The following is a 25,475-nucleotide window of genomic DNA, read 5'->3' as shown; positions in this document are numbered from 1 at the left end:
TCAACCAAAATGGCCAAGATAAGGCCTATATGGATACTAGGTTGCCTATTTTCTACATTTCTTATCAAATCAACTCATTCTGTCTCTGAACATGTCATTATTACCTACATATAGGCGGCTAAGGCTTGAAATCACATTAGAAGAGCAATTTCAAGGGTTTTAGGACGCAATTTCATCCAAAATGGCCAAGATAAGGCCTATATGGATATTAGGTTGCCTATTTTCTACATTTCTTATCAAATCAACTCAATCTTGCTCTGAACATTTCATTATTACCTACATATAGGCGGCTAAGGCTTGAAATCACATTAGCAGAGCAATTCAATTGTTTTAAGACGCAATTTCATCCAAAATAGCCAAAATAAGGCCTGTGTGGATACTAGGTTGCCTATTTAAAATATTTCTTATCAAATTAACTCATTCTTGCTCTTAACATATCATTATTACCTACATATAGACGGCTAAGTCTTGAAATCACATTAGAAGAGCAATTCAAGGGTTTTAGGACGCAATTTCATCCATAATGGCCAAGATAAGGCCTATATGGATACTAGGTTGCCTATTTTCTACATTTCTTACCAAATCAACTCATTCTTTCTCTTAACATGTCATTATTACCTACATATAGGCGGATAAGGCTTGAAATCACATTAGCAGAGCAATTCAAGTGTTTTAGGACGCAATTTCATCCAAAATGGCCAAAATAAGGCCTATTTGGATACTAGTTCGCCTATTTAAAATATTTCTTATCAAATCAATTCATTCTTGCTCTGAACATGTCATTATTACCTACATATAGGCGGCTAAGCCTTGAAATCACATTAGAAGAGAAATTCAAGGGTTTTAGGACGCAATTCATCCAAAATGGCTAAGATAAGGCCTATATGGATACTAGGTTGCCTATTTTCTACATTTCTTATCAAATCAACTCATTCTTGCTCTTAACATGTCATTATTACCTACGTATAGGCGGCTAAGGCTTGAAATCACATTAGAAGAGCAATTCAAGTGTTTTAGGACGCAATTTCATCCAAAATGGCCAAAATAAGGCCTATCTGGATACTAGGATGCCTATTTTAAATATTTCTTATCAAATCAACTCATTCTTGCTCTTCACATGTCTTTATTGCCTACTTATAGGCGGATAAGGTTTGAAGACAAATTAGAAGAGCAATTCAAGGGTTGTAGGACGCAATTTCATCCAAAATGGCCAAGTTTAGGCCTATATGGATACTAGGTTGCCTATTTTCTACATTTCTTACCAAATAAACTCATTATTTATCTTAACATGTCAATATTACCTTCATATAGGCGGATAAGGCTTAAAATCACATTAGAAGAGCAATTCATGTGTTTTAGGACGCAATTTCATCCAAAATGGCCAAAATAAGGCCTATCTGGATACTAGGTTGCCTATTTTAAATATTTCTTATCAAATTAACTCATTCTTGCTCTGAACATGTCATTATTACCTACATATAGGCGGCTAAGGGTTGAAACCACATTAGAAGAGCAATTCAAGGGTTTTAGGACGCAATTTCATCCAAAATGGCCAATATAAGGCCTATATGGATACTAGGTTGCCTATTTTCTACATTTCTTATCAAATCAACTCATTCTTGCTCTTAACATATCATTATTACCTACATATAGGCGGCTAAGTCTTGAAAACACATTAGAAGAGCAATTCAAGGGTTTTAGGACGCAATTTCATCCAAAATGGCAAAGATAAGGCCTATATGGATACTAGGTTGCCGATTTTCTACATTTCTTATCAAATCAACTCATTATTTATCTTAACATGTCATTATTACCTACATATAGGCGGCTAAGTCTTGAAATCACATTAGAAGAGAAATTCAAGGGTTTTAGGACGCAATTTCATCCAAAATGGCCAAGATTAGGCCTATATGGATACTAGGTTGCCTATTTTCTACATTTCTAATTAAATAAACTCATTCTTGCTCTTAACATGTCATTATTACCTACTTATAGGCGGCTAAGGCTTGAAGACAAATTAGAAGGGCAATTCAAGGGTTTTAGGACGCAATTTCATCCAAAATGGCCAAGATACGGCCTATATGGATACTACGTTGCCTATTTTCTACATTTCTAATGAAATAAACTCATTCTTGCTCTTAACATGTCATTATTACCTGCATATAGGCGGCTACGGCTTGAAATCACATTAGAAGTGCAATTCAAGTGTTTTAGGACGCAATTTCATCCAAAATGGCCAAGATAAGGCCTATATGGATACTAGGTTTCCTATTTTCTACATTTCTTATCAAATCAACTCATTCTTGCTCTGAACAAGTCATTATTACCTACATATAGGCGGCTAAGGCTTGAAATCACATTAGAAGATCAATTAAAGGGTTTTAGGACGCAATTTCATCCAAAATGGCCAAGATGACGCCTATATGGATACTAGGTTGCCTATTTTCTACATTTCTTATCAAATCAACTCATTCTTGCTTTTAACATGTCATTACTACCTACATATAGGCGGCTAAGGCTTGAAATCACATTAGCAGAGCAATCCAAGTGTTTTAGGACGCAATTTCATCCAAAATGGCCAAGATAAGGCCTATATGGATACTAGGTTGCCTATTTTCTACATTTCTTATCAAATCAACTCATTCTTGCTCTTAAAAAGTCATTATTACCTACATATAGGCGGATAAGGCTTGAAATCACATTAGAAGAGCAAATCAAGTGTTTTAGGACGCATTTTCATCCAAAATGGCCAAGATAAGGCCTATATGGATACTAGGTTGCCTATTTTCTACATTTCTTATCAAATCAACTCATTCTTGCTCTTAAAATGTCATTATTACCTACATATATGCGGTTAAGGCTTGAAATCACATTAGAAGAGCAATTCAAGGGTTTTAGGACGCAATTTCATCCAAAATGGCCAAGATAAGGCCTATATGGATACTAGGTTGCATATTTTCTACATTTCTTATCAAATCAACTCATTCTTTCTCTTAACATGTCATTATTACCTAAATATAGGCGGCTAAGGCCTGAAATCACATTAGCAGAGCAGTTCAAGTGTTTTAGGACGCAATTTCATCCAAAATGGCCAAAATAAGGCCTATCTGGATACTAAGTTGCCTATTTAAAATATTTCTTATCAAATCAACTCATTCTTGCTCTTATCATATCATTATTACCTACATATAGGCGGCTAAGTCTTGAAATCACATTAGAAGAGCAATTCAAGGGTTTTAGGACGCAATTTCATCCAAAATGGCCAAGATTAGGCCTATATGGATACTAGGTTGCCTATTTTCTACATTTCTAATGAAATAAACTCATTCTTGCTCTTAACATGTCATTATTACCTACATATAGGCGGCGAAGGTTGAAATCACATTAGAAGTACAATTCAAGTGTTTTAGGACGCATTTTCATCCAAAATGGCCAAGATAGGGCCTATATGGATACTAGGTTGCCTATTTTCTACATTTCTTCTCAAATCAACTCATTCTTGCTCTGAACATGTCATTATTACCTACATATAGGCGGCTAAGGGTTGAAACCACATTAGAAGAGCAATTCAAGGGTTTTAGGACGCAATTTCATCCAAAATGGCCAATATAAGGCCTATATGGATACTAGGTTGCCTATTTTCTACTTTTCTTATCAAATCAACTCATTCTTGCTCTTAACATCTCATTATTACCTACATATAGGCGGCTAAGGGTTGAAATCACATTAGAAGAGCAATTCAAGGGTTTTAGGACGCAATTTCATCCAAAATGGCCAAAATTAGGCCTATATGGATACTAGGTTGCCTATTTTCTACATTTCTAATGAAATAAACTCATTATTTCTCTTAACATGTCATTATTACCTACATATAGGCGGCTAAGGCTTGAAATCACATTAGAAGTGCAATTCAAGTGTTTTAGGACGCAATTTCATCCAAAATGGCCAAGATAAGGCCTATATGGATACTAGGTTGCCTATTTTCTACATTTCTTATCAAATCAACTCATTCTTGCTCTGAACATGTCATTATTACCTACATATAGGCGGCTAAGGCTTGAAATCGCATTGGAAGAACAATTAAAGGGTTTTAGGACGCAATTTCATCCAAAATGGCCAAAATTAGGCCTATATGGATACTAGGTTGCCTATTTTCTACATTTCTTATCAAATCAACTCATTCTTGCTCTTAACATGTCATTACTACCTACATATAGGCGGCTAAGGCTTGAAATCACATTAGCAGAGAAATTCAAGTGTTTTAGGACGCAATTTCATCCAAAATGGCCAAGATAAGGCCTATATGGATACTAGGTTGCCTATTTTCTACATTTCTTATCAAATCAACTCATTCTTGCTCTTAACATGTCATTATTACCTACATATAGGCGTCTAAGGCTTGAAATCACATTAGAAAAGCAATTAAAGTGTTTTAGGACGCATTTTCATCCAAAATGGCCAAGATAAGGCCTATATGGATACTAGGTTGCCTATTTTCTACATTTCTTATCAAATCAACTCATTCTTGCTCTTAACATGTCATTATTACCTACATATAGGCGGCTAAGGCTTGAAATCATATTAGAAGAGCAATTCAAGTGTTTTAGGACGCATTTTCATCCAAAATGGCCAAGATAAGGCCTATATGGATACTAGGTTGCCTATTTTCTACATTTCTTATCAAATCAACTCATTCTTGCTCTTAACATGTCATTATTACCTACATATAGGCGGCTAAGGCTTGAAATCACATTAGCAGAGCAATTCAAGTGTTTTAGGACGCAATTTCATCCAAAATGGCCAAAATAAGGCCTATCTGGATACTAGGTTGCCTATTTAAAATATTTCTTATCAAATCAACTCATTCTTGCTCTTAACATATCATTATTACCTACATATAGGCGGCTAAGTCTTGAAATCACATTAGAAGAGCAATTCAAGGGTTTTAGGACGCAATTTCATCCAAAATGGCCAAGATTAGGCCAATATGGATACTAGGTTGCCTATTATCTACATTTCTAATGAAATAAACTCATTCTTGCTCTTAACATGTCATTACTACCTACATATAGGCGGCGAAGGCTTGAAATCACATTAGAAGTGCAATTCAAGTGTTTTAGGACGCATTTTCATCCAAAATGGCCAAGATAAGGCCTATATGGATACTAGGTTGCCTATTTTCTACATTTCTTATCAAATCAACTCATTCTTGCTCTGAACATGTCATTATTACCTACATATAGGCGGATAAGGGTTGAAACCACATTAGAAGAGCAATTCAAGGGTTTTAGGACGCAATTTCATCCAAAATGGCCAATATAAAGCCTATATGGATACTAGGTTGCCTATTTTCTACTTTTCTTATCAAATCAACTCATTCTTGCTCTTAACATGTCATTATTACCTACATATAGGCGACTAAGGCTTGAAATCATATTAGAAGAGCAATTCAAGTGTTTTAGGACACAATTTCATCCAAAATGGCCAAGATAAGACCTATATGGATACTAGGTTGCCTATTTTCTACATTTCTTATCAAATCAACTCATTTTTGCTCTTAACATATCATTATTACCTACATATAGGCGGCTAAGGGTTGAAACCACATTAGAAGAGCAATTCAAGGGTTTTAGGACGCAATTTCATCCAAAATGGCCAATATAAGGCCTATATGGATACTAGGTTGCCTATTTTCTACTTTTCTTATCAAATCAACTCATTCTTGCTCTTAACATGTCATTATTACCTACATATAGGCGGCTAAGGCTTGAAATCACATTAGCAGAGCAATTCAAGTGTTTTAGGACGCAATTTCATCCAAAATGGCCAAAATAAGGCCTATCTGGATACTAGGTTACCTATTTAAAATATTTCTTATCAAATCAACTCATTCTTGCTCTGATCATATCATTATTACCTACATATAGGCGGCTAAGTCTTGAAATCACATTAGAAGAGCAATTCAAGGGTTTTAGGACGCAATTTCATCCAAAATGGCCAAAATTAGGCCTATATGGATACTAGGTTGCCTATTTTCTACATTTCTAATGAAATAAACTCATTCTTGCTCTTAACATGTCATTATTACCTACATATAGGCGGCTAAGGCTTGAAATCACATTAGCAGAGCAATTCAAGTGTTTAAGGACGCAATTTCATCCAAAATGGCCAAAATAAGGCCTATGTGGATACTAGGTTGCCTAATTAAAATATTTCTTATCAAATCAACTCATTCTTGCTCTTAACATATCATTATTACCTACATATAGGCGGCTAAGTCTTGAAATCACATTAGAAGAGCAATTCAAGGGTTTTAGGACGCAATTTCTTCCAAAATGGCCAAGATTAGGCCTATATGGATACTAGGTTGCCTATTTTCTACATTTCTAATGAAATAAACTCATTCTTGCTCTTAACATGTCATTATTACCTACATATAGGCGGCTAAGGCTTGAAATCACATTAGAAGTGCAATTCAAGTGTTTTAGGACGCATTTTCATCCAAAATGGCCAAGATAAGGCCTATATGGATACTAGGTTGCCTATTTTCTACATTTCTTATCAAATCAACTCATTCTTGCTCTGAACATGTCATTATTACCTACATTTAGGCGGCTAAGGCTTGAAATCACATTAGAAAAGCAATTAAAGTGTTTTAGGACGCATTTTCATCCAAAATGGCCAAGATAAGGCCTATATGGATACTAGGTTGCCTATTTTCTACATTTCTTATCAAATCAACTCATTCTTGCTCTGAACATGTCATTATTACCTACATATAGGCGGCTAAGGCTTGAAATCACATTAGAAGAGCAATTCAAGGGTTTTAGGACGCAATTTCATCCAAAATGGCCAAGATAAGGCCTATATGGATACTAGGTTGCCTATTTTCTACATTTCTTATCAAATCAACTCATTCTTGCTCTTAACATATCATTATTACCTACATATAGGCGGCTAAGGGTTGAAATCACATTAGAAGAGCAATTCAAGGGTTTTAGGACGCAATTTCATCCAAAATGGCCAAAATTAGGCCTATATGGATACTAGGTTGCCTATTTTCTACATTTCTAATGAAATAAACTTATTATTTCTCTTAAGATGTCATTATTACCTACATATAGGCGGCTAAGGCTTGAAATCACATTAGAAGTGCAATTCAAGTGTTTTAGGACGCAATTTCATCCAAAATGGCCAAGATAAGGCCTATATGGATACTAGGTTGCCTATTTTCTACATTTCTTATCAAATCAACTCATTCTTGCTCTGAACATGTCATTATTACCTACATATAGGCGGCTAAGGCTTGAAATCGCATTAGAAGAGCAATTCAAGGGTATTAGGACGCAATTTCATCCAAAATGGCCAAGATAAGGCCTATATGGATACTAGGTTGCCTATTTTCTAAATTTCTTATCAAATCAACTCATTATTGCTCTTAACATGTCATTATTACCTACATATAGGCGGCTAAGGCTTGAAATCACATTAGCAGAGCAATTCAAGTGTTTTAGGACGCAATTTCATCCAAAATGGCCAAGATTAGGCCTATATGGATACTAGGTTGCCTATTATCTACATTTCTAATGAAATAAACTCATTCTTGCTCTTAACATGTCATTATTACCTACATATAGGCGGCTAAGGGTTGAAACCACATTAGAAGAGCAATTCAAGGGTTTTAGGACGCAATTTCATCCAAAATGGCCAATATAAGGCCTATATGGATACTAGGTTGCCTATTTTCTACTTTTCTTATCAAATCAACTCATTCTTGCTCTTAACATGTCATTATTACCTACATATAGGCGGCTAAGGCTTGAAATCATATTAGAAGAGCAATTCAAGTGTTTTAGGACGCAATTTCATCCAAAATGGCCAAAATAAGGCCTATCTGGATACTAGGTTGCCTATTTAAAATATTTCTTATCAAATCAACTCATTCTTGCTCTTATCATATCATTATTACCTACATATAGGCGGCTAAGTCTTAAAATCACATTAGAAGAGCAATTCAAGGGTTTTAGGACGCAATTTCATCCAAAATGGCCAAAATTAGGCCTATATGGATACTAGGTTGCCTATTTTCTACATTTCTAATGAAATAAACTCATTCTTGCTCTTAACATGTCATTATTACCTACATATAGGCGGCTAAGGCTTGAAATCACATTAGAAGAGCAATTCAAGGGTATTAGGACGCAATTTCATCCAAAATGGCCAAGATAAGGCCTATATGGATACTAGGTTGCCTATTTTCTAAATTTCTTATCAAATCAACTCATTCTTGCTCTTAACATGTCATTATTACCTACATATAGGCGGCTAAGGCTTGAAATCACATTAGCAGAGCAATTCAAGTGTTTTAGGACGCAATTTCATCCAAAATGGCCAAGATTAGGCCTATATGGATACTAGGTTGCCTATTATCTACATTTCTAATGAAATAAACTCATTCTTGCTCTTAACATGTCATTACTACCTACATATAGGCGGCGAAGGCTTGAAATCACATTAGAAGTGCAATTCAAGTGTTTTAGGACGCATTTTCATCCAAAATGGCCAAGATAAGGCCTATATGGATACTAGGTTGCCAATTTTCTACATTTCTTATCTAATCAACTCATTCTTGATCTGAACATGTCATTATTACCTACATATAGGCGGCTAAGGGTTGAAACCACATTAGAAGAGCAATTCAAGGGTTTTAGGACGCAATTTCATCCAAAATGGCCAATATAAGGCCTATATGGATACTAGGTTGCCTATTTTCTACTTTTCTTATCAAATCAACTCATTCTTGCTCTTAACATGTCATTATTACCTACATATAGGCGGCTAAGGCTTGAAATCATATTAGAAGAGCAATTCAAGTGTTTTAGGACACAATTTCATGCAAAATGGCCAAGATAAGACCTATATGGATACTAGGTTGCCTATTTTCTACATTTCTTATCAAATCAACTCATTCTTGCTCTTAACATGTCATTATTACCTACATATAGGCGGCTAAGGCTTGAAATCATATTAGAAGAGCAATTCAAGTGTTTTAGGACACAATTTCATGCAAAATGGCCAATATAAGGCCTATATGGATACTAGGTTGCCTATTTTCTACTTTTCTTATCAAATCAACTCATTCTTGCTCTTAACATGTCATTATTACCTACATATAGGCGGCTAAGGCTTGAAATCATATTAGAAGAGCAATTCAAGTGTTTTAGGACGCAATTTCATCCAAAATGGCCAAAATAAAGCCTATCTGGATACTAGGTTGCCTATTTAAAATATTTCTTATCAAATCAACTCATTCTTGCTCTTATCATATCATTATTACCTACATATAGGCGGCTAAGTCTTAAAATCACATTAGAAGAGCAATTCAAGGGTTTTAGGACGCAATTTCATCCAAAATGGCCAAAACTAGGCCTATATGGATACTAGGTTGCCTATTTTCTACATTTCTAATGAAATAAACTCATTCTTGCTCTTAACATGTCATTATTACCTACATATAGGCGGCTAAGGCTTGAAATCACATTAGAAGAGCAATTCAAGGGTATTAGGACGCAATTTCATCCAAAATGGCCAAGATAAGGCCTATATGGATACTAGGTTGCCTATTTTCTAAATTTCTTATCAAATCAACTCATTCTTGCTCTTAAAATGTCATTATTACCTACATATAGGCAACTAAGGCTTGAAATCACATTAGCAGAGCAATTCAAGTGTTTTAGGACGCAATTTCATCCAAAATGGCCAAAATAAGGCCTATCTGGATACTAGGTTGCCTATTTAAAATATTTCTTATCAAATCAACTCATTCTTGCTCTTATCATATCATTATTACCTACATATAGGCGGCTAAGTCTTAAAATCACATTAGAAGAGCAATTCAAGGGTTTTAGGACGCAATTTCATCAAAAATGGCCAAAATTAGGCCTATATGGATACTAGGTTGCCTATTTTCTACATTTCTAATGAAATAAACTCATTCTTGCTCTTAACATGTCATTATTACCTACATATAGGCGGCTAAGGCTTGAAATCACATTAGCAGAGCAATTCAAGTGTTTAAGGACGCAATTTCATCCAAAATGACCAAAATAAGGCCTATGTGGATACTAGGTTGCCTATTTAAAATATTTCTTATCAAATCAACTCATTCTTGCTCTTAACATATCATTATTACCTACATATAGGCGGCTAAGTCTTGAAATCACATTGGAAGAGCAATTCAAAGGTTTTAGGACGCAATTTCATCCAAAATGGCCAAGATTAGGCCTATATGGATACTAGGTTGCCTATTTTCTACATTTCTAATGAAATAAACTCATTCTTGCTCTTAACATGTCATTATTACCTATATATAGGCGGCTAAGGCTTGAAATCACATTAGAAGAGCAATTCAAGGGTTTTAGGACGCAATTTCATCCAAAATGGCCAATATAAGGCCTATATGGATACTAGGTTGCCTATTTTAAACTTTTCTTATCAAATCAACTCATTCTTGCTCTTAACATGTCATTATTACCTACATATAGGCGGCTAAGGCTTGAAATCATATTAGAAGAGCAATTCAAGTGTTTTAGGACGCATTTTCATCCAAAATGGCCAAAATAAGGCCTATCTGGATACTAGGTTGCCTATTTAAAATATTTCTTATCAAATCAACTCATTCTTGCTCTTATCATATCATTATTACCTACATATAGGCGGCTAAGTCTTAAAATCACATTAGAAGAGCAATTCAAGGGTTTTAGGACGCAATTTCATCCAAAATGGCCAAAATTAGGCCTATATGGATACTAGGTTGCCTATTTTCTACATTTCTAATGAAATAAACTCATTCTTGCTCTTAACATGTCATTATTACCTACATATAGGCGGCTAAGTCTTGAAATCACATTAGAAGAGCAATTCAAGGGTTTTAGGACGCAATTTCATCCAAAATGGCCAAGATTAGGCCTATATGGATACTAGGTTGCCTATTTTCTACATTTCTAATGAAATAAACTCATTCTTGCTCTTACCATGTCATTATTACCTACATATAGGCGGCTAAGGCTTGAAATCACATTAGTAGAGCAATTCAAGTGTTTTAGGACGCAATTTCATCCAAAATGGCCAAAATAAGGCCTATCTGGATACTAGGTTGCCTTTTTAAAATATTTCTTATTAAATCAACTCATTCTTGCTCTTAAAATATCATTATTACCTACATATAGGCGGCTAAGTCTTGAAATCACATTAGTAGAGCAATTCAAGGGTTTTAGGACGCAATTTCATCCAAAATGGCCAAGATAAGGCCTATATGGATACTAGGTTGCCTATTTTCTACATTTCTAATGAAATAAACTCATTCTTGCTCTTAACATGTCATTATTACCTATATATAGGCGGCTAAGGCTTGAAATCACATTAGAAGAGCAATTCAAGGGTTTTAGGACGCAATTTCATCCAAAATGGCCAATATAAGGCCTATATGGATACTAGGTTGCCTATTTTATACTTTTCTTATCAAATCAACTCATTCTTGCTCTTAACATGTCTTTATTACCTACATATATGCGGATAAGGCTTGAAATCATATTAGAAGAGATATTCAAGTGTTTTAGGACACAATTTCATCCAAAATGGCCAAGATAAGACCTATATGGATACTAGGTTGCCTATTTTCTACATTTCTTATCAAATCAACTCATTCTTGCTCTGAACATGTCATTATTACCTACATATAGGCGGCTAAGGGTTGAAACCACATTAGAAGAGTAATTCAAGGGTTTTAGGACGCAATTTCATCTAAAATGGCCAATATAAGGCCTATATGGATACTAGGTTGCCTATTTTCTACTTTTCTTATAAAATCAACTCATTCTTGCTCTTAACATGTCATTATTACCTACATATAGGCGCCTAAGGCTTGAAATCATATTAGAAGAGCAATTCAAGTGTTTTAGGAAGCAATTTCATCCAAAATGGCCAGGATAAGACGTATATGGATACTAGGTTTCCTATTTTCTACATTTCTAATAAAATAAACTCATTCTTGCTCTTAACATGTCATTATTACCTACATATAGGCGGCTAAGGCTTGAAATCACATTAGCAGAGCAATTCAAGTGTTTTAGGACGCAATTTCATCCAAAATGGCCAAAATAAGGCCTATCTGGATACTAGGTTGCCTATTTAAAATATTTCTTATCAAATAAACTCATTCTTGCTCTTAACATATCATTATTACCTACATATAGGCGGCTAAGTCTTGAAATCACATTAGAAGAGCAATTCAAGGGTTTTAGGACGCAATTTCATCCAAAATGGCCAAGATAAGGCCTATATGGATAGTAGGTTGCCTATTTTCTACATTTCTTATCTAATAAACTAATTCTTGCTCTTAACATGTTATTATTACCTATATATAGGCGGCTAAGGATTGAAATCACATTAGAAGAGCAATTCAAGTGCTTTGGGACGCAATTTCATCCAAAATGGCCAAAATAAGGCCTATATGGATACTAGGTTGCCTATTTTCTACATTTCTTATCAAATAAACTCATTCTTGCTCTTAACATGTCATTATTACCTACTTATAGGCGGCTAAGGCTTGAAGACTAATTAGAAGAGCAATTCAAGGGTTTTAGGACGCAATTACATCCATAATGGCCAAGATAAGGCCTATATGGATACTAGGTTGCCTATTTTCTACATTTCTTATCAAATCATCTCATTATTGCTCTTAACATGTCATTATTACCTACATATAGGCGGTTAAGGCTTGAAATCACATAAGCAGAGCAATTCAACTGTTTTAGGGCGCAATTTCATTTAAAATGGCCAAAATAAGACCTATCTGGATACAATGTTGCCTATTTTAAATATTTCTTATCAAATCAACACATTCTTTCTCTTAACATGTCATTATTACCTACATATAGGCGGCTAAGGGTTGAAATCACATTAGAAGAGCAATTCAAGTGTTTTAGGACGCAATTTCATCCAAAATGGCCAAAATAAGGCCTATCTGGATACTAGGTTGCCTATTTTAAATATTTCTTATCAAATTAACTCATTCTTGCTATTGACATGTCATTATTACCTACTTATAGGCGGCTAAGTCTTGAACACAAATTAGAAGAGCAATTCAAGGGTTTTAGGACGCAATTTCATCCAAAATGACCAAGATTAGGCCTATATGGATACTAGGTATCCTATTTTCTGCATTTCTTATGAAATAAACTCATTCTTGCTCTTAAAATGTCATTATTACCTGCATATAGGCGGCTATGGCTTGAAATCACATTAGAAGAGCAATTCAAGTGTTTTAGGACGCAATTTCATCCAAAATGGCCAAAATAAGGCCTATCTAGATACTAGGTTGCCTATTTTAAATATTTCTTATCAAATTAACTCATTCTTGCTCTTAACATGTCATTATTACCTACTTATAGGCGGTAAGTCTTGAAGACAAATTAGAAGAGCAATTCAAGGGTATTAGGACGCAATTTCGTCCAGAATGGCCAAGATTAGGCCTATATGAATACTAGGTTGCCTATTTTCTGCATTTCTTATCAAATCAACTCATTCTTGCTTTTACCATGTCATTATTACATACGTATAAGCGGCTAAGGCTTGAAATCACATTAGAAGAGCAATTCAAGTGTTTTAGGACGCAATTTCATCCAAAATGGCCAAGATAAGGCCTATCTGGATACTAGGTTGCCTATTTTCAATATTTCTTATCAAATCAACTCATTCTTGCTCTTAACATGTCATTATTACCTAGTTATAGGCGTCTAAGGCTTGAAGACAAATTAGAAGGGCAATTCAAGGGTTTTAGGACACAATTTCGTCCAAAATGGCCAAGATTAGGCCTATATGGATACTAGGTTGCCTATTTTCTACATTTCAAATGAAATAACCTCATTCTTGCTCTTAACATGTCTTTATTACCTACATATAGGCGGCTAAGGCTTGAAATCACATTAGAAGTGCAATTCAAGTGATTTAGGACGCAATTTCATCCAAAATGGCCAAGATAAGGCCTATATGGATACTAGGTTGCCTATTTTCTACATTTCTTATCAAATCAACTCATTCTTCCTCTTAACATGTCATTATTACCTACATATAGGCGGCTAAGGGTTGAAATCACATTAGCAGAGCAATTCAAGTGTTTTAGGACGCAATTTCATCCAAAATGGCCAAAATAAGGCCTATCTGGATACTAGGTTGCCTATTTAAAATATTTCTTATCAAATCAACTCATTCTTTCTCTTAACATATCATTATTACCTACATATAGGCGGCTAAGTCTTGAAATCACATTAGAAGAGCAATTCAAGGGTTTTAGGACGCAATTTCATCCAAAATGGCCAAGATAAGGCCTATATGAATAGTAGGTTGCCTATTTTCTACATTTCTTATCAAATCACCTCATTCTTGCTCTTAACATGTTATTATTACCTATATATAGGCGGCTAAGGCTTGAAGACAAATTAGAAGAGCAATTCAAGGGTTTTAGGACGCAATTTCATCCAAAATGGCCAAGATAAGGCCTATATGGATACTAGGTTGCCTATTTTCTATATTTCGTATCAAATCAACTCATTATTGCTCTTAACATGTCATTATTACCTACATATAGCCGCCTAAGACTTGAAATCACATTAGCAGAGCAATTCAAGTGTTTTAGGGCGCAATTTCATCCAAAATGGCCAAAATATGGCCTATCTGGATAATATGTTGCCTATTTTAAATATTTCTTATCAAATCAACACATTCTTTCTCTTAACATGTCATTATTACCTATATATAGGCGGCTAAGGCTTGAAATCACATTAGAAGAGCAATTCAAGTGTTTTAGGACGCAATTTCATCCAAAATGGCCAAAATAAGGCCTATCTGGATATTAGGTTGCCTATTTTAAATATTTCTTATCAAATTAACTCATTCTTGCTCTTAACATGTCATTATTACCTACTTATAGGCGGCTAAGTCTTGAAGACAAATTAGAAGAGCAATTCAAGGGTTTTAGGACGCAATTTCATCCAAAATGACCAAGATTAGGCCTATATGGATACTAGGTTGCCTATTTTCTGCATTTCTTATAAAATAAACTCATTCTTGCTCTTAACATGTCATTATTACCTACATATGGGAGGCTATGGCTTGATATCACATTAGAAGTGCAATTCAAGTGTTTTAGGACGCAATTTCATCCAAAATGGCCAAGATAAGGCCTACATGGATACTAGGTTGCCTATTTTCTACATTTCTAATCAAATCAACTCATTCTTGCTCTGAACATGTCATTATTACCTACATATAGGCGGCTAAGGCTTGAAATCACATTAGAAGAGCAATTCAAAGGTTTTAGGACGCAATTTCATCCAAAATGGCCAAGATAAGGCCTATATGGATACTAGGTTGACAATTTTCTACATTTCTTATCAAATCAACCCATTCTTGCTCTGAACATGTCATTATTACCTACATATAGGCGGCTAAGGCTTGATATCACATTAGAAGTGCAATTCAAGGGTTTTAGGAGCAATTTCATCCAAAATGGCCAAGATAAGGCCTATATGGATACTAGGTTGCCTATTTTCTACATTTCTTATCAAATCAACTCATTCTTGCTCTTAACATGTCATTATTACCTACATATAGGCGGCTAAGGCTTGAAATCACATTAGCAGAGCAATTCAAGTGTTTTAGGACGCAATTTCATCCAAAATGGCCAAGATAAGGCCTATATGGATACTAGGTTGCCTATTTTCTACATTTCTTATCAAATCAACTCATTCTTGCTCTGAACATGTCATTATTACCTACATATAGGCGACTAAGGCTTGAAATCACATTAGACGAGCGATTCAAGTGTTTTAGGACGCAATTTCATCCAAAATGGCCAAGATTAGGTCTATATGGATACTAGGTTGCCTATTTTCTACATTTCTTATCAAATTAACTAATTCTTGCTCTTAACATGTCATTATTACCTACATATATGCGGCTAAGGCTTGAAATCACATTAGAAGTGCAATTTAAGTGTTTTAGGACACAATTTCATCCAAAATGGCCAAGATAAGACCTATATGGATACTAGGTTGCCTATTTTCTACATTTCTTATCAAATCAACTCATTCTTGCTCTGAACATGTCATTATTACCTACATATAGGCAGCTAAGGCTTGAAATCACATTAGAACAGAAATTCAAGGGTTTTAGGACGCAATTTCATCCAAAATGGCCAAGATAAGGCCTATCTGGATACTAGGTTGCCTATTTTAAATATTTATTATCAAATTAACTAATTCTTGCTCTTAACATGTCATTATTACCTACTTATAGGCGGCTAAGTCTTGAAGACAAATTAGAAGAACAATTCAAGGGTTTTAGGACGCAATTTCATCCAAAATGGCCAAGATTAGGCCTATATGGATACTATGTTGCCTATTTTCTGCATTTCTTATGAAATAAACTCATTCTTGCTCTCAACATGTCATTATTACCTACATATAGGCGGCTAAGACTTGAAATCACATTAGCAGAGCAATTCAAGTGTTTTGGGGCGCAATTTCATCCAAAATGGCCAAAATATGGCCTATCTGGATACTAGGTTGCCGATTTTAAATATTTCTTATCAAATCAACACATTCTTTCTCTTAACATGTCATTATTACCTATATATAGGCGGCTAAGGCTTAAAATCACATTAGAAGAGCAATTCAAGAGTTTTAGGACGCAATTTCATCCAAAATGGCCAAAATAAGGCCTATCTGGATACTAGGTTGCCTATTTTAAATATTTCTTATCAAATTAACTCATTCTTGCTCTTAACATGTCATTATTACCTACTTATAGGCAGCTAAGTCTTGAAGACAAATTAGAAGAGCAATTCAAGGGTTTTAGGACGCAATTTCATCCAAAATGGCCAAGATTAGGCCTATATGAAAACTAGGTTGCCTATTTTCTGCATTTCTTATGAAATAAACTCATTCTTGCTCTTAACATGTTATTATTACCTACATATAGGCGGATATGGATTGAAATCATATTAGAAGTGCAATTCAAGTGTTTTAGGACGCAATTTCATCCAAAATGGCCAAGATAAGGCCTATATGGATACTAGGTTGCCTATTTTCTACATTTCTTATCAAATCAACTCATTCTTGCTCTGAACATGTCATTATTACCTACATATAGGCAGCTAAGGCTTGAAATCACATTAGAAGTGCAATTCAAGGGATTTAGGAGCAATTTCATCCAAAATGGCCAAGATAAGGCCTATATGGATAGTAGGTTGCCTATTTTCTACATTTCTTATCTAATCAACTAATTCTTGCTCTTAACATGTTATTGTTACCTATATATAGGCGGCTAAGGATTGAAATCACATTAGAAGAGCAATTCAAGTGTTTTAGAACGCAATTTCATCCAAAATGGCCAAAATAAGGCCTATCTGGATACTAGGTTGCCTATTTTAAACATTTCCTATCAAATCAACTCGTTCTTGCTCTGAACATGTCATTATTACCTACATATAGGCGGCTAAGGCTTTAAATCACATTAGAAGAGAAATTCAAGGGTTTTAGGAGCAATTTCATCCAAAATGGCCAAGATCAGGCCTATATGGATTCTAGGTTGTCTATTTTCTACATTTCTTATCAAATCAACTCATTCATGCTCTTAACATGTCATTATTACTTACATATAGGCGGCAAAGGCTTGAAATCACATTAGAATAGCAATTCAAGTGTTTTAGGACGCAATTTCATCCAAAATGGCCAAAATAATGCCTATATGGATACTAGGTTGCCTATTTTAAACATTTCTTATCAAATCAATTCATTCTTGCTGTTAACATGTCATTATTACCTACATATAGGCGACTAAGGCTTGAAATCACATTAGAAAAGCAATTCAAGTGTTTTAGGACGCAATTTCATCCAAAATGGCCAAGATTAGACCTATATGGATACTAGGTTGCCTATTTTCTGCATTTCTTACCAAATCAACTCATTCTTGCTCTGAACATGTCATTATTACCTACATATAGGCGGATAAGGCTTGAAATCACATTAGAAGAGCAATTCTAAGGTTTTAGGACGCAATTTCATCTAAAATGGCCAAGATAAGGCCTATATGGATACTAGGTTGCCTATTTTCTACATTTCTTATCAAATCAACCCATTCTTGCTCTGAACATGTCATTATTACCGACATATAGGTGGATATGGCTTGAAATCACATTAGAAGTGCAATTCAAGGGTTTTAGGAGCAATTTCATCCAAAATGGCCAAGATAAGGCCTATATGGATACTAGGTTGCCTATTTTCTACATTTCTTATCAAATCAACTCATTCTTGCTCTAAACATTTCATTATTACTTACATGTAGGCGGCTAAGGCTTGAAATCACATTAGAAGAACAATTCAAGTGTTTTAGGACGCAATTTCATCCAAAATGGCCAAGATTAGGCTTATATGGATACTAGGTTGCCTATTTTCTACATTTCTTATAAAATCAACTCATTCTTGCTCTTAAAATGTCATTATTACCTACATATAGGCGGCTAAGGCTTGAAATCACATTAGAAGTGCAATTCAAGTGTTTTAGGACACAATTTCATCCAAAATGGCGAAGATAAGGCCTATATGGATACTAGGTTGCCTATTTTCTACATTTCTTATCAAATCAACTAATTCTTGCTCTGAACATGTCATTATTACCTACATATAGGCGACTAAGGCTTGAAATCACAATAGAAGAGAAATTCGAGGGTTTTAGGATGCAATTTCATCCAAAATGGCGAAGATAAGGCCTATATGGATACTAGGTTGCCTATTTTCTACATTTCTTATCAAATCAACTCATTCTTGCTCTTAACATGTCATTATTACCTACATATAGGCGGCTAAGTGTTGAAATCACATTAGAAGAGCATTTCAAGGGTTTTAGGACGCAATTTCATCCAAAATGGCCAAGATAAGGCCTATATGGATACGAGGTTGCCTATTTTATACATTTCTTATCAAATCAACTCATTCTTTCTCTTAACATGTCATTATTACCTACTTATAGGCGGATAAGGCTTGAAATCACATTAGAAGAGCAATTCATGTATTTTAGGAAGCAATTTCATCCAAAATGGCCAAGATAAAGCCTATATGGATACTAGGTTTCCTATTTTCTACATTTCTTATCAAATAAACTCATTCTTGCTCTTAACATGTCATTATTACCTACGTATAGGCGGCTAAGGCTTGAAATCACATTAGAAGAGCAATTCAAGTGTTTTAGGACGCAATTTCATCCAAAATGGCCAAGATTAGGCTTATATGGATACTAGGTTGCCTATTTTCTACATTTCTTATCAAATCAACTCATTCTTGCTCTTAAAATGTCATTATTACCTACATATAGGCGGCTAAGGCTTGAAGACAAATTAGAAGAGAAATTCAAGGGTTTTAGGACGCAATTTCATCCAAAATGGCCAAGATAAGGCCTATATGGATACTAGGTTGCCTATTTTCTACATTTCTTATCAAATCAACTCATTCTTGCTCTTAACATGTCATTATTACCTATATATAGGCGGCTAAGGCTCGATATCACATTAGCAGAGCAATTCAATTGTTTTAGGACGCAATTTCATCCAAAATGGCCAAGATAAGGCCTATATGGATACTAGGTTGCCTATTTTCTATATTTCTTATCAAATCAACTCATTCTTGCTCAGAACATGTCATTATTACCTACATATAGGCGGCTCAGGCTTGAAATCACATTAGAAGAGCAATTCTAAGGTTTTAGGACGCAATTTCATCAAAAATGGCCAAGATAAGGCCTATATGGATACTAGGTTGCCTATTTTCTACATTTCTTATCAAATCAACCCATTCTTGCTCTGAACATGTCATTATTACCTACATATAGGCGGATAAGGCTTGAAATCACATTAGAAGTGCAATTCATGTATTTTAGGAAGCAATTTCATCCAAAATGGCCAAGATAAAGCCTATATGGATACTAGGTTGCCTATTTTCTACATTTCTTATCAAATAAACTCATTCTTGCTCTTAACATGTCATTATTACCTACTTGTAGGCGGCTAAGGCTTGAAATCACATTAGAATAGCAATTCAATTGTTTTAGGACGCAATTTCATCCAAAATGGCCAAAATAAGGCTTATATGGATACTAGGTTGCCTATTTTCTACATTTCTTATCTAATCAACTCATTCTTGCTCTTAAAATGTCATTATTACCTACATATAGGCGGCTAAGGCTTGAAATCACATTAGAAGTGCAATTCAAGTGTTTTAGGACACAATTTCATCCAAAATGGCCAAGATAAGGCCTATATGGATACTAGGTTGCCTATTTTCTACATTTCTTATCAAATCAACACATTCTTGCTCTTAACATGTCATTATTACCTACATACAGGCGTCTAAGGCTTGAAATCACATTAGAAGAGAAATTCAAGGGTTTTAGGATGCAATTTCATACAAAATGGCGAAGATAAGGCCTATATGGATACTAGGTTGCCTATTTTCTACATTTCTTATCAAATCAACTCATTCTTGCTCTTAACATGTTATTATTACCTACTTATAGGCGGATAAGGCTTGAAATCACATTAGAAGAGCAATTCAAGTATTTTAGGAAGCAATTTCATCCAAAATGGCCAAGATAAAGCCTATATGGATACCAGGTTGCCTATTTTCTACATTTCTTATCAAATAAACTCATTCTTGCTCTTAACATGTCATTATTACCTACTTGTAGGCAGTTAAGGCTTGAAATCACATTAGAATAGCAATTCAATTGTTTTAGGACGCAATTTCATCCAAAATGGCCAAAATAAGGCCTATACGGATACTAGGTTGCCTATTTTCTACATTTCTTATCAAATCAACTCATTCTTGATCTTAACATGTCATTATTACGTAATTATAGGCGGCTAAGGCTTGAAATAACATTAGAAGAGCAATTCAAGTGTTTTAGGACGCAATTTCATACAGAATGGCCAAAATAAGGCTTGTATGGATACTTGGTTGCCTATTTCCTACATTTCTTATCAAATCAACTCATTCTTGCTCTTAACATGTCATTTTATACCTAGTGATAAGCGGCTAAGCCTTGAAATCTCATTAAAAGAGCAATTCAAGGGTTTTAGGACGCAATTTCATTCAAAATGAACCAAATAAGGCCTTTATGGATACTAGGCAACCTATTTTCTATATTTCTTGTTAAATCACACGAAAAGAGCAAATTAACTAAGTCAATGGCATACCTCATCAAGATGTAGTGTGTTTGTACAACGATTTAGTATGTTGTACATGAATCTCATCACATATAGCCCGCAATCAACTCCGTTATCTTGTTGTGCGCACTAGCACAGGAACAAAGTACATGAATCAAACATGCATAGCAAATTAGCAACATCTTACGCATTGTTTATTACGAAAATCACAATGTCATGTAGCATTACCATCAGTGATTTCCATATGGGACCTGGTGGAGCTCGACATTTTTTCTTCTTCATAACACTATAGAAAAGTAAGTTGAAACTTGATTAGTATGACTAATAAATGAGTTAGGTAATGATAATCAACACTAGGTAGCTTTATTTACTTTTGCAGTACAGACTTCACGAAGAGCTTTTTTGGATGAGGCAATCGAGCTGAATCAAAAAGGAAGATTGTGTTACTGGAAACACAAATCACCAGCAGGGTCCAATGTGAACTACATAAATTCACAATACACAAACAAATAAATAATTAGCCGTGTACAACATATAATTAGGGGAAACAAATGAATTTGACATGGTCATACTTACTCCTCAAAACATGGGGCGAATATGAACTTGTCTCCCGCACGCACTGATTCCTTGATACCCCGTTCAACATAGTACAACACGTCAGGGTAGTTGCCTAAGATTCTAGTAGTGGAAATCTGCTCGGGGCATAACCACCCTACTTGACACGGAGAATTAATCTCAAGTAAGTGCTCTTGTAGTGCTCTACATGCATGATAATAGAATATTAATGGAAAAATAAACGACAATAACCACTAATCTGAATAACATAATTTAAGCGGCATTGAATTACCTCATGAATGTTTGAATGAGGGAAATGTTAAGCATTGAACCAGTTAGAAATTCCTTCACATCTTCTTTGCTAAGCCATGCAACTACATCCTCGTCAAAGTGGAACATTGCCATAGGTAGTGCAGCTTGAATGGGAGTGTCACTAGGCAACATACTAACACGGTTGTGTAGAAAAGTTAAATCTTTAGAGAGCGTTTGAAGGACCGTGTCAGCAAGAAGTGGAGTTGCTAGCATAGATGAACCTCTCGAATAGTTCTTCTTCGACCCTATTTCACTCTCCGACCGTTGTTCACTCCTCTTCTTTGGCACATGGACACTGCACAAAGCTACCTTTTGCTGCCCAAAGTGTAGTAAACTCATCCTCCTCTACGGGCACCGGTATTAGGATGTCCTCGAACCCGGCAATCACAGAATTGATCCCGACCGAGTAATGTTGTGGCATAAGCGGTCGCAAATGGATCGTACCTTGTTCGGCCGGTTGTGCACTACCATATGCAACCACATGCAAAGCTCCAGATTTGCCCGGGTGTAAAAGTGCACAACGGGTCTCTTCCTACACCAATTTGAAAGATCACTTATTAGAACCAAACATATCACAAGGGGTCGTTTCCTACACAATTTCATTCAATGTACCCATATTCACTAAGCTGGAACTAAATAAAATCACTTGTAAATCTGGAAAATGATGAGGTGCTGGATTATCAAGCTCCCTCGAGTCTGCATGTGTAGGAGTACCACCCTGCAACAGGAAATTAATTAATGCCACCTTAGATCCCACGTAACTCAATATGCCAAAACTAATAGATTTGAAACTACCTCATGTATATCATCCTCTCCATGTATTTCATCTTCTCCTTGTCCTTTTGGGTGACTACATGAGTCGACTGGTGTAGCCAAGGGGAACGGCAAGCTCGGTAAGTTCATTTGCTTCGCCCAAGCATTTTTTTTACCTACGAGCTCGTTGCGCACTTGTTCCTTAATTGATGCCACCGTGGAAACCAAGTCATGAGGTGAGTTAACACTTGCTCGGGATCTTCCTAATTTGGTATATTCTAGAGCCATCACCTTTTCCCATCCGAGCAATCTCCCTCCCACACCTACTACCCGTCCTGGATGGTAGGGCTTTCCCAAAGCCAAGGTGAAAGGGTCTTTTTCTACACTTGGGACGAGCTTGCCTTCAACCAGTTCTTTAGTGTGTTCAATTTGTAGCAAAAAAAAAAGGCAACATGAAACAAACAGAACAGAAACCAACAGCATCCAAACCAACACACAGCTTCACTCAGCAGATAGGACATCAAGCAAGACCATAGCAAACCATAAGTGATTTTCATGCAAAAGCTTCATAAAGTTCACAAGTTCATAGTTGCTTACGAGCTTATCTGCCATTTCTTTGGTTTTTGGAACCTTGATGACCCATTTTCCGGTTTCCTTGTCACGCGCATGCAGAGAACAGAAGAAATCACCAGCACGACTCACTAGCGTAGTGATCTTGGAATCAGAGGGTTCTTTGGAGGACCCTAGAAGCGAAGTGGGGTATACTCCTTCGTTGACCCACGTTTCCCTCCATTCACCAAATGTCTTATTCCCCATACGTTGGGTGTATTGCTTCATCCTTGCATTTTTAGAATTTTGCTCCCTCAGTTCCTACATAAATTAGAAATGTTAGTATCATTACTTCAAAAAGAGTTAATATATTATACAATTGTCATCAGATTTACTTAACTTACAATTGCTTCCTTTTTACTTTTTTGAAGAACGAAAGCTTCCCAATCATCCTTCGATACACTTGGCCATTTTTGCCATGGGAGTTGCTCTTCCTCGATGACTTCATCATCATTTCCACCTTCTTTCTTCTTCTTTGGTTTTTTTCAAAACTGTCTTTGTGATCCAACCATGAACTAAGGAGGTCTTGAAGCCTCTGAATATTTCCGCTAGTAAAGATTCAAACACCCTTCACTTGGCGGCATCATTTGGAATATTAAACAAACTCTACAAGCACAAATAAAAGCAATTATTAGTTTCCCCTTTTAAATAACAACAATAAAGTGAAGGTATTTATAACTGTGTAAATGTGCATATAAAACACTTGCCCTTGTATCGTTCCAAAATGTATCAATCAAGCCTGGAGTTACTTCCCACCAACCAAGTGTAATCGGGATTTTGCGTGCACAAATGCCAACGTGAACAACATATTGACGACGCCATTTGCCTGTAGGTTGGCCCGCCTTGTCGTACTCCAGGACCATGGGACCGACGGGTTTCTTGAAACTTGTCGTCGGACCCTTCACCTTTTTCTTAGCTGGTGCCTTCACCCCTCCTCCACTTTGTCGTTGGCTTTTGAGTGTGGGAATTAGGGTTCTCACCAACCGTCTCAAAAATTGCATTTTCAATAGGAGGCGCTTGTTCAGCTGAAATTTCAAATTCATCAAGCCTACGCTCCAACTCATCCTGAGCCTGATCTTCTGCTTCACCCAAATCAAGCTCGTTGTTCGCATCATATAGCTCGTCCTCATCATCAAAGAGATCATCATCATCATCCTCTACATCCTCGACACAAATATGGTCCTGATTGTTCGCCATGATATGTAAACACCTGCCATGACAAACATAACACGATATTAGTTGTAATATAAATAAATTTGTAAGTTAAAGTTATAAAATCAAATATAAATTGCTGAATTATAATACAAATCAACATAGAAAATGGACAAGTGTAGGTCGTTTTTATTCCATATTTCAAATGTTTTAAAAGTTACTTCATTCATTTAATCTCACATGTGAAAAATGGGCAAGTAAGTTAACACTTTCATTCATTTTCACCTAACTTGTGATTTAATAATACTTTCAACGCCTACAATTTCAAAATTGCTGAAAATAGTACCTCAATCTAATATTCCTTCATTGTGGTCTGATCGCATATAATTGGCTTGGTCGTCCATGTCATTTGGTACAACAGGTCTAGGAACAGTGAAAGGTGTCGAGTCATCAAACGCATCATATTCTTCCTCATCCTCGACATCTCCAATGCCTAAGATTCTTCTTTTGCCGGCTAGCACAATAGACCATTTTGAATCGGCTGGGTCAGTTACGTAAAACACTTGCTTAGCTTGAGATGCAAGGATGAATAATTTCGCACTGTCATTCAGGTGGCTAAGATCTACAAGAGTGAAGTCATCATATTTGATGTTACGCCTGATATTGTCAACCCACTTACACCGGAAAAGTGCAACCGTGAAGTTACAATAATCAAGCTCCCATATTTCTTGAATTCGACCGTAGTACGACAACTCTGCATCAACGGGTGATTTATCCTTAGCACTTGCATACTCCCTTGACGATGCCACAAGCGTTA

The sequence above is a fragment of the Chenopodium quinoa genome, unplaced genomic scaffold, assembly GCF_001683475.1.
Source record: "Chenopodium quinoa cultivar QQ74 unplaced genomic scaffold, ASM168347v1, whole genome shotgun sequence".
In the NCBI taxonomy this organism is placed as follows: domain Eukaryota; kingdom Viridiplantae; phylum Streptophyta; class Magnoliopsida; order Caryophyllales; family Amaranthaceae; genus Chenopodium; species Chenopodium quinoa.
This window is presented reverse-complemented; position numbering follows the sequence as displayed.